Genomic DNA, 11,023 nt, shown 5'->3' with positions numbered 1-11,023 from the left:
GTAGAAGAGTTAGAAGAATAACATAAAGAAAGGATTAAAGAGATAGCACATTATTTGTTTTAAAATTCTTACAATGCAATACCAGTCCATTGTGCAGAGTTCAATAGCTCAAAAACTCTTGATAAAACTTTAATTTCTATATCATATCATCTCTAACTAAACAGGTACAACAACAAGGAAGTAAGCATGTCAACAACGTAGAAGTAAGCTTTGATCAAATGAAATATTCAGATGCAAACTGTACTATTATTGTTTATGATTCTAGAACACCAAGCAGTGGTTGATTAATCTGAAAAAAAAAAAAAAAAAAAACCAGGAGAAAGAGACAAAGGACTCATAAGATTCTCCAATTTCTTTAATTCATCACAAAACAAAACTAAGCACATTTCCCATCATGGAGCAAAATTGTACTAGAAGATCTCTACCAACACACTTAAGAATAAACAGTGTACACATACCATACTCAAAATCATCCCTTCCTAATAGAAGTTAGATGATACTACCCAAAACAGAATAAACCCATGGAAAATGTTCAGAGCAACTGATAAGCACCACTAATTCCATGAAAACAAGAATTCAGTGCCTATAAATTATGCACGCAAGGTAAACCCTAATAGAATGAAAGGGAGAACAGTAAAATTGCTCAAAAATTTCAGTTAACTGCGAATAGTTCCATTGCCAATTCAACACCCCTCAAAAGAAGTAGCAACCACAATGCGAAAGGGGGGGTGAATATCCGCACATATCGCCACAACTAGCAGTAAAAATCACAAAAAGGAGCTGGGGAGAAAATCCCAGCAAAAATTAAATTAGAAAAAAATTTCTTCAAAAACTTGACCATGGGTATAATTCTCTTGAAATCTGGTGGGAGCTTTAATCGAACCATTAATTAAACCCCTTATATGATTTAAAGTTTTTCTCTTGTATCACATATTAGTTTCTTCACAACAATGGGTGATGATCAGGTCTACAAGTAGTTAATATCAGTTCACATCAGGAATAAACTCCACACATCCGACTCAGACCACAAACAAATTAAATAGACAAATCAAACCTACAAGTACCATCAGAGTCGAGAGACAGAGAAACGCTCTGAAATCAGGGCTCAGATATAGTGTGAGAAGGTGAAAAGGAGAGCGACAGAGAGAGAACCGTACCTGAGTTGAGTGATAAAGAAGTGGTAGTTGCTCCCTTGCTCTTTTGCGCCTTTAGATCCGCTAGTGTTGTAGGTGTCGCCTTTCTTTCGTTTGATAAATCAAAAAGACATTCACAAACCGAGAAGTACCATCAGAGTCGAGTCGAGAGACTGAGAAACGCTCTGAAACTAGGGCTTCTGTCCAGCGTGAGAGGGTGAAAAGGAAAGCGAGAGAGAGATAGAAAACCATACCTGAATTTGAGTGGTAACGAAGCAGCAGCAGCTCCCTTGGTCTTTTGCGCCCTTACATCAGTGAGTGTTGCAGGTGTCGCCTCCGTTCGTTGGAGCTGAAGTTGGGTTATGCGAAGGACCTAATCACGGGCATTGAGTAGCAAGGTATAGATAAGGAGAGGATTGGGGCTTGAGCAGGAAGGTATAGGGGGAAGCGTCACAGAGCTGACAATCGAGGGGCTCAAGCTTCATATGTTTCTTCATGAGTTCCAGGAAGCAAGGGAAATCGAAGGGTGAGGTGAGTTTCTCCTAATTGACGACAGTGTGAAAGAGAGCAGAGAGCACAGAGAGAGAGAGAGAGAGAACGCAGTTCAGGCCATGGAAGAGAACGCAGTTCAGGCCATGGAAGACGACAATCGTTTTTCCTTAGTAGAAACAAAAATTGCGATTTTCAGATCGTTTTTCGATTTAGGTCAAGAAATTTATGATTCAAAGTTGGATGATGGTATTTATATTAAGTCTACAATTTGTAATTCATATCTGAGTTTACCTAGAAACTTAAACTCAGATATGGATCATGTTTAGTGAAAAAATTGGACTTATACAATTCTTGTAATCCATTAAAATTAGGCAACCAAACGATTTTATTAATTTAAAATTATGGTCCAACAGAACACCGTTCTGTTGATTTACGCAACCAAACACGTCCTTAAAAATCGATGAATCAGATCAAGAATCAATTGATACCGTATTGGAATTAGTTGGGACCGATTCTGATTTCTGTCATTCCAAGCCAAGCAACTCAAATAAAGAAGAGTCAGGTCGGGTATGAATTCAGGCCTGGCCCGCCATCTGCTACTAGGTCCAAGAATGGCACCAGGCTAGGGCACCACTATGCCCCGCTGCTTTGCTACAGTCGATCCCCAGACTCTGCGGGTATTTCGGATTGGAATTTTCACGTCAAGATTCCCCTGATTTCTATCATTCCATGTTGATTTCTGGGGGGTTTTTGGATCGATTCCGATCTGATTTCTGCCATTTTGGATCGGAATTTTCACATCAAGATTCTCGCCCAATTTCAACCTGTCCACGTCGATACTAGGGTCTTTCGGACTGATCCCGATCCAATTTCTACCATTTTGGATCAGAATTTTCACGCCAAGATTCCCCTTATGTCTACCCTTCCAAGTTTATTCTATGATCGATCAGTATAAACATATACAACTTCAAATTGGATCAGTTTCTCCTCAACAAATAAGTGCTTGGGCGAATAAAATCCTATCTGATGGAGAAATAGTTGGAGAGGTCAATCACCATTAAAGGGTTCACCATATCTCATTTGTGACTCTGCTTTAGCATTCCTAGTTAAAGTGGGATTTATTTTCCTATTCTTTCTTCATGGTTCTATTTGGATCAGGAATTCTGGTTTCTACCTCACACAGTTGAAAATCTTAGAGAAAACTGAAATATGCTAGACAAATTTTCTCATCTATAAGTATCCGAACCTTGACTGCAAATATCTTGTTTATGTTCCAGTTTTGCGTTTGTTTTACAAATGTTGAAATAATGTATAAATTTATCAATCTTGAAGATGCTCATTTGAAGGCCTGATTGCAGCTTGGTGCTGAAGTTTGTTTATCGGTTGAACCTATGAAATGGATTGCATAGGTTCCACTTTGCAGTCTGTCATGTTTCAGGTCCAAATATTGGGCTGTTGATAACATAAGACATGTAGCGGTTGAGAATGGGAGGGGGAATAGTGTACATCGGTGGCCAACTGGAGGAAATCTGTGTCAAGGGTTAGGTTGTTGAAGTGGGAGCTTTTGTGGAGCAACCCTAATAAGTAACAACCTTACCTTAATGATTTATATAGTTGTAAAATGCAAGAATCAAATCAACTGATCATCTAATTGGAAATCTGATTGATGCAGACCATTGGGTTGACTCATTAAGTTTGTGGCTGAAAGCTGAAGATTAGTCTAAAATACCCATCAACAAAAGCCATAGGTTTCTTGCTACTCTTTGTAGCTGTAGCATTTCTGAGTTTTATACACTACAGACTTAGTGATATAGGGACTGCTCTGGAACAAGTCTGTGTGTTAGTTTCTTTTTTTCTGCATTAGATGTTTGAAATCATAGCCTGGACTGTAGATTGCTTTGGTCCTCTTTGGTCTCTTTCTCTTCTCAGGTGGCTCTTGATCCTTGGTGTATTGGAGGGGATTTCAACAGTACTTTTTTTCAGCATGAGAAGAGATGGGTGGAAGACCCGGGTGAAGACTCTGCTATCAATATGGTGGATCTCCATTGGACCATGAGAACTAAAATCTCCATCAAATAGGTGGGAAGTGACTTAGCCACACAGTATCAGTCTCCAATCTATATCATGGTTTGAGAAATTGGAATTGAAATCAGAAACAGAATCAGATTTGGGGAATTTTTCAATTTGAATTCATACACAAGAATGTGCAAAATTATATAATCGATTCTTAAGCCAATCTGAAAAATAGATCGATCCAAGCAGATTGCAACTAATCTAGAGAGAGAGAGAGTTGCAGGTAAACCTTGGGTTGTTCTTGCTTAGTGACCTTACTAATAAGAGTATACATGTTTCTTTTTAATGAGTCAAAAAGTCAGTTACATGAAACTCAATTATACCCCCACACTCAGTTACATGAACTTTGATTGCTCGAGGTGGTGGTGGTGCCGGAGATGGCGGCGGTGGTAGCCGAGAGTTGAGAGTGGAGATGGTGGTGGTGGTGGTACACTACAAACTCAAAAAAAAACAAAAAAGATTAACAAAAAACAGCGTAGACAACACATACAAGCTATGTTCCAAATGTGTTCCAAAAAAGTACAAAAACACCAGAACGTTGCCATACAAAAACAGTTTTAGTAACCTTTCAAACACAAGAAACTAAATCCATGCAAAGGGAATAAGTTTTGACCACCCAAAAATATCTTTTTTTTCTAAAAATAATTCCATAGAAATTAAAGTGAAATAGAAAAGATAATATTAGAATTAATTGCAATTTCTATGGCATTCAATTCTACGTTAAACCTTCTGCCCTCAATTAAAAACAACCCATCTTTGAGTTCATGTATATAACTTGATACATCTACTATACATATATGACTCTCACTATTTCTCACACAAGAACAACTCATAAAATGCACATATAGAGATGTAGGAACTGTGAACCCCAATTTTCTCTAGACAATCAGTCCTCAAGAAGTTCACATATCCTAGAAACAGCAGCAACAACTGCAAAGCAAACCAAGTAACAAAAAAGTATTAAAGAAAGCTTCAACAAAACGCCTATGTTGGATTTCAGAGAAATTTTTTTTTTGAGTTTCTTGAAATGTTAACCAAGTACACAAACTCCCATCTCTGCTCTTGGTGTCTGCTGGTGGAGGAGTTTTCTGTGGGTATCCACAACCATCTTTGGAAGGATAGCCAACATGTGGAGGAGCTACATAAGGTCCCTGTTGTTATCCCTGCAGAACTGGTGGTGGGTAGGAGGTGGAGGAGGATAGGTCTGCCCTGTTGGAAGATACAGTACTGCTAATAAAAACAAGGGCAGGCATGCACCACAAAACAGATCAAAATCACAAACCATCAATCAACAAAACAAGAACTACCCATGATTAATATACCAAAACGGTCTCTGAAACAGCAAAAACCAGATCAAAATCTTGTGAAAGTTTTTAAGGAAAAAGAACTTTGTACGGTAGTGTCGCCTATGCCAGCATTCCCATGAGTCTACCTCTCTCTTCCTCATATGAAAAGACATCTCTGTCCCTTGTTTTGAGGAGAAGAGAAATAGACACATGGGAGTGCTACCGCAGGCCACACTCCACTCCTAGACAAGAAACTGCTTCCCAAATTTTTATTACCTATGGACTGCTGAGCCATGTTCTTGTTGTTGTAGTAGTAAATGAAAAGGGATTACAAAGCAACATTTAACTGCTGAGCTATAGTTTTTGAGAGATGATAGGGTTATTTGTAGGCTGTTGATACATGTTCCAAGGACCTACTAGATAACAACACGTGGCAATAAAGAATGGTCTAACCCTTCTAAACGTTAAAAGATTTTGGGGATAAAGTTTTTCTCCACTCATAGAGGATGGTTCACCCACCATCCTAGGGTTTTAATAATTTTTCAAACTGCCCTCTTGATACCCATTCCTGCCCTCTCATGCCTTTTGGTGAATGGGATGGGTGGAGGGAAACTCGGTCCTTTATATATACAATAAATATTAAAGCCTGGGCTTAACAAAAGTGCGCTATGATGGGCTTTGTTAGTTCCATGATATTATATATTCAATATTTATTAAATGATATGCTAGGTGAATTAGGGCCGATCAGGGCTAGGCTGGGCTAGGCTTGGGGAAATCTTGTCAGGGTTGGGTTGGGTTGAGGTCAGGTTGCAATCGGTGCGGTTCTGGTTATTCGGTTCGGTTGCGGTGTAGTTTACATTTTGATAAGGTAAAATCAAAACCGAACCGGATAGAAATCAACCAAAATTATAACCATTTTGCATACGATCCAATTTTAACAATTTCTATTCGTTATTTTTGTTATCCGTTTCACAATCGATTTACATGCGGTTTGTGTAGTGCTAGTTTTGGGAAACAGTAATAAAGACAACCTCGATTTTCAAAGCTTTCATATTCCCATGTTTCCCCATTCTCTCCGATCTGCCTCACTCATCATATTTCCCATGCCTTATGTGATAAAAAGAAAAAAACTTCCCATTTTCACCCGTCCTTCTTTTCCTATGTTTTTTCCTTTTCTACTCTCACATGATAAACAAACTATTTCTTCTATTAGCAAGTAAGGACAATTGAACAAATATAATATATAGTTAACCCAACATATTTTATTTATTTTATTTTTCAAGTATGATGCAATAATTTTTGTTTATTAAATTAATTATTATATTATTAATTAATCTAATGGATGCATTGGCTAGTATTCGAGTTAGATGTACTGGTTTCTATTCGGTTTTTCCAATTCCTATTCAATTTAGAACCACTACGGTGCAAATCAAAACCGAACTAAAAAGAGAACCTATAAAACCAAAAACGAATCATTTTTGTGTGGTGGGGTTTGATTCGATCGTAAATAGTCAGTTCTGATTTCAATATCTGATTCCGATTCCATTTTGGGCTTGGGTGTAGGTTAAGGCTTCTAGGGTTGGACTAGGGTTTAGGTAAGCCCCGCCCATTGACACCCATATCAGAAACAGCAAATTGATGTTTCTTGACCTCACTAGAAAGAAGTTTACCACAAAAAAGAACTCACTAGAAAGAACAGCGAGGGTCGAAAAACCGACACGGGCTCTGTCTCGCAAACCCTTCTCAAGCTGTTGGCGCACGCACATCTTCTACTCCAAATTGATTCCATTACAAGGCAAATCGACCTTCTGCAAGTATTTATTATTGGAGTGAACGTACGCCCGCAAAGCTGAAGATCATCTCTCTCTTTGCAACTCAATCGGCTTGCTGAACTTGGCGTGCGAGTGTCCAGGTATACATTCGAAAGTGTTGCTCCTCACTCTGTCGCTCTCGCTCTCCCCCTCTAACGTTGTCTTTCTCCCTTTCTCGTTGTAGCCTAGGTTTCCATTCACTCGAAGTTGAATGGCATAAGTGAATGGCCAAACAGGGGGGAACCGTTGCTTCTCCCTATCCCTGTTCCACATCCCGAAGTTTTCTCATTTCCCCATTGTTTTCAACCCCAAACCCCAAAATCCTCAAATTGTCAAACCAAAGTTTTTTCATCATCATATGCATATCGTTAGTTTGCAACTTAGGCATTCCTTTAAGGATCAATATTTCAAATCTGTTGAAGCTTTTTTTTTAAATGAAAAATTATTTTATCTACTCAAAGTTGAAGATGGAATAAAGCAACTATTGGATTTCATTTTTGCAGGGAAAATAGAAGAGGAAGGTGGGTCAGTGGTGAACAAATCTGTAGTTCATACCCTACAATCCCAGGTGAGTCAGTTTTAGTGTGTATACTTGTGCATTTTGAACCTTAAATCCTTGTCAATTTATCTTATCATCATAATAAGAAATACTGTAAGTTAAAGACTAAGAAAGTTTTGCCTTGTTTTCTGTATTGTCGTTCACCCAACATTGAAATTGTTCAAGTGGTTAGGATTATCTAGCAAAGCCAATTTTTCACTTGGATTTAGCCTTCGTGAGACAGAACAATTCAAGAATGTCTACAATGTTACACAACTGTTATCGAAAGTTCACCTTGTGTTATTATTTGAATATAATGTTGTGTGGTATCGTACTATTTTATAATGCTGAGAGATGGATATGACACCTAACTACTGGGTTTAGAACCTCGAGTATAGAGAGAATGTAATTGATGGAACTCACAGGAAAATATGAGTTACGTATATCTTGCATTCAAGTGGTTCACTGCGTTACCCTTGATTTACTGTCAGTGATTAACATACCTACAGGCTTATAGGCAACGGTACAACCTTTGAAGGGCTTGTGCTTAGAGGAGGTTTGCTTAGAGTTTAAGGATTAGTATAAGAAGAATACCTCTTATCTTGTATAAGAAGAACATTATGCCTGTTACTCTTGCTTGATAACAATTTTTTTTCTCGTAAAATGCTTCACAAAAATCAATTGCATAAAATGAATAATTCTGTAATTTTCCTAAATACACTACTTGCACTAGCTGTACAAGCAATAGGACACTGCCACATAAAAATACATGGGTCAACTGACCTTGACAAAGACATTAACCGAATTGTTAGTGAGAATATTCAGTTTGGCTTTGATCATAATCCATGAATCACTAGCTGTTCCCCCATATGGTTCACAGAAGAGATGATCGTTGCTCATTGCTTCAGGTGAAAACCAATAACAGATACAGCCTAAGCTCAGTTCTTGAAAGCCCATTTTCTACTATTATTTGTCTGACCAGATAGAAAAACCAGCACTAGACTGTCATTCTTTCCTATTCTTGGTTGGTAAGCAATTGTTGTATTTGTGAAATTGCATCCAATTAACATTTTAAACTTGAAGAGCTCTGTTTGAACATCATTGTTGTGTGTTTACATGAACTCCAAATTGATGAAGCCACAATTTTCTATCTACCGTGTCTAAAGAGTTTCATAAATCCCTGGGCTCTAAAAGTTTCCTCCCTTCCTTTAGGCTGTGTTTGGATGTCTAGAAAAGAAAAGAAAAGAAAACCGTACACTTTTTGTACAATTTTCTTAGATCCAAATGTTTTCTTGGTGTTTGGAAGGGTTAGAGGCGCAGGGAATATTTTGTTTTTAAATTTTGAATTTGCTTTGGAATTTGCACAATTTTCTATCACCATCGTCCCAAAAAACTCGGCTCCAAGACAAGAAAAGTGGGTAAGGTAAGAAAATTGCGTGATTTAAGAGGCTGATGTACTGGAAGACGATGATTCCTGGAGAGGGTTCTATGGTGTGCCGTAGACAATGAGGCCTCTGTTTTCTTGGGGCCTGCCGTGGAGAGGGAGGGAGGGAGTTGAATTTGTTTGATTTAGAAGGGCTTGTATGGGGAAAAGTAAAACAAAGAAAGGTTTTTTAGTTGCAGAAGATGTGACGAAGTGAGTGGGGGAGTGATTTTATTTGCCAAAAAATAAGGAAGGGTTTTTAGGTGCAGAAGATGTGAAAAAGTGAGTGGGGGAGTGGTTTGTATATTTTTTGGATAACTGTTGCTTGATTCTCTGGCTTATAGTTTGGATTTTGAAAATGTAATCCTTCCCCCCTTATTGGCTATATTATGTTTATTCTTATTAAAAAAAAAGGGCTATAGTATGTGTATGCTGGATGTATATATACTTGAACAAGGTGGTGTTGAACCTTTGCTGGACACAAAATTACTCAAGACATGCATCTAGGGGTGTCAATACCCAACCCGAACCGATGAAACCGGCCCGAATGAGCCCGGACCACACCGGACCGAACTCTTAATGGTTCGGTTCGGTTTGTGGATCCAAAAAGGCAAACGGTTTGGTTTGGTTTGGTTTGGGCTAGCCCGGCGGTGCACCGGTAGCCCGAACCCAAACCGAACCGACCTAACCCGATAAATGAGTAAATCAGTAAATGCCTAATGCCCCATTGCCCCCTAAATGTGTTGTGATAGTTTCTCACTTTATCTCATATCCTTTGTTAGTGATTACCCAACCAATTGTATCCATAGGCCATAGGACATAGGATACAAAGATGCATTGTATTTGAAATATTTTATGTACTTAAAAGAGAAAGAGAAGAAAAATTAGCACTAACCGGACCGTACTAGTTATATAAAACCGGTACCAAACCGAATCCAAACCGATATCAACCGGTTATCATAAATCGAAACCGACACGAAACCAAACCGCACCGAAACCAAATATTTCTTAATGGTTTGGTTTCGGTTTCTATAAAAGTCACACCGAAACCGAAAAGCACGAACCGAAACCGGCCCGAACCGGCCCGTTGACACCCCTACATGCATCGAATGCACGATGTCCAGTGTATTATCAAAGAAAGGTAATCTTTGTGACACTCCGGTGCAAAGGAATGATCATTGGGAAGTTCACGGAAGTCGCCACAATCTTTATATTTCTCTCTCATCCTCATTGCAATCACCTCTGATATCAAGTCCAATTCGCACCATGCCGGGTCTTCTTCAGGCACTTCATCTATTGAGAAATCTGATCTGCCAGTGTGGCTTTGAGTAATCCGCCATGAAGACTTGTCACAGCTTGAAAGAGTATGTGCAGTCGTCGAAGGCCCTCTGGTTATATGGCAGCTGTTGACTAGGCAAGAGTAGTCCTTGCATGAATAAGTTATCCACAACTAAGAGTTATCAGAAGGGGCAGACCATAGGCTGGTAGGGACTGGTAGAGGTTCCAATTTGTCAGTAGGGTGGCTGGTGGCCGACATTGCCTGCAAGTTACCAGCTCACAGCCCTTGAGAAGGAGCTTATGAACTTGGAGTTCATCTTCAAGGCAAGGGCTGTTGATAACATAAGACATGTAGCGGTTGAGAATGGGTGGGGAAATAGTGTACATCGATGGCCAACTAGAGGAAAGTTGTGTCAAGGGTCAAAATTAGGTTGTTGAAGAGGCAGCTTTTGTGGAGCAACACTAACAAGTAACAACCTTAGCTTAATTGTTTATATAGTTGTAAAATGCAAGAATCAAATCAATTGATTATCTAATTGGAAATCTGATCATGCAGACCATTGGGTTGATTCATTATGTTTGTGAACGAAAGCTGCAGATTAGTCTAAATACCCATCAACAAAAGCCATAGGTTTCTTGCTACTCTTTGTTGCTGTAGCATTGCTAATGACAAATGGGGCATTGGTGCTTTTTCTTTTTCTTGCATTAGACATCCATTCAAGGGACCTCCTTGTATGGATGTCAAGGGAACAGGGGACTCAAATGTTCACCTATAAAACTAAGAATGAAGGCTTACCTGATTCTATTCCTCTGTGATGTTCCAGCAGGTTTAAATCTCTGCCAAAGCCTCTACATGGGGCTGGGTCATCTATGGCTTAGGGCTTCTGTCTCTTTTCTTGCCTCTTAGGGTGTTTATGGCTCTCTCTCCTTTGAGGTTACAATGCAGTTGCTAGCTATCATGGTGTGGAACATGAGAGGTCTTAATAAAC

General features: G+C 39.0%; 1 long non-coding RNA gene across 1 annotated transcript in view; it reads right to left on the bottom strand.

Annotated features, from left to right (window-relative positions):
• Positions 1–1,584: 1,584 nt before the first annotated feature.
• The window catches only part of LOC122645534, a 17,727-nt gene continuing 8,288 nt past the window's right edge, over positions 1,585–11,023 (bottom strand). Inside the window, exon 3 of the long non-coding RNA XR_006330470.1 lies at positions 1,585–1,675. This is a non-coding gene — a long non-coding RNA (uncharacterized LOC122645534). The remainder of the gene's footprint in view (positions 1,676–11,023) is intronic.

This window comes from Telopea speciosissima, chromosome 11 (assembly GCF_018873765.1).
Source record: "Telopea speciosissima isolate NSW1024214 ecotype Mountain lineage chromosome 11, Tspe_v1, whole genome shotgun sequence".
In the NCBI taxonomy this organism is placed as follows: domain Eukaryota; kingdom Viridiplantae; phylum Streptophyta; class Magnoliopsida; order Proteales; family Proteaceae; genus Telopea; species Telopea speciosissima.
The sequence above is the reverse complement of the archived record's forward strand: the minus strand, read 5'-3'. Positions and strand labels throughout refer to the sequence as shown.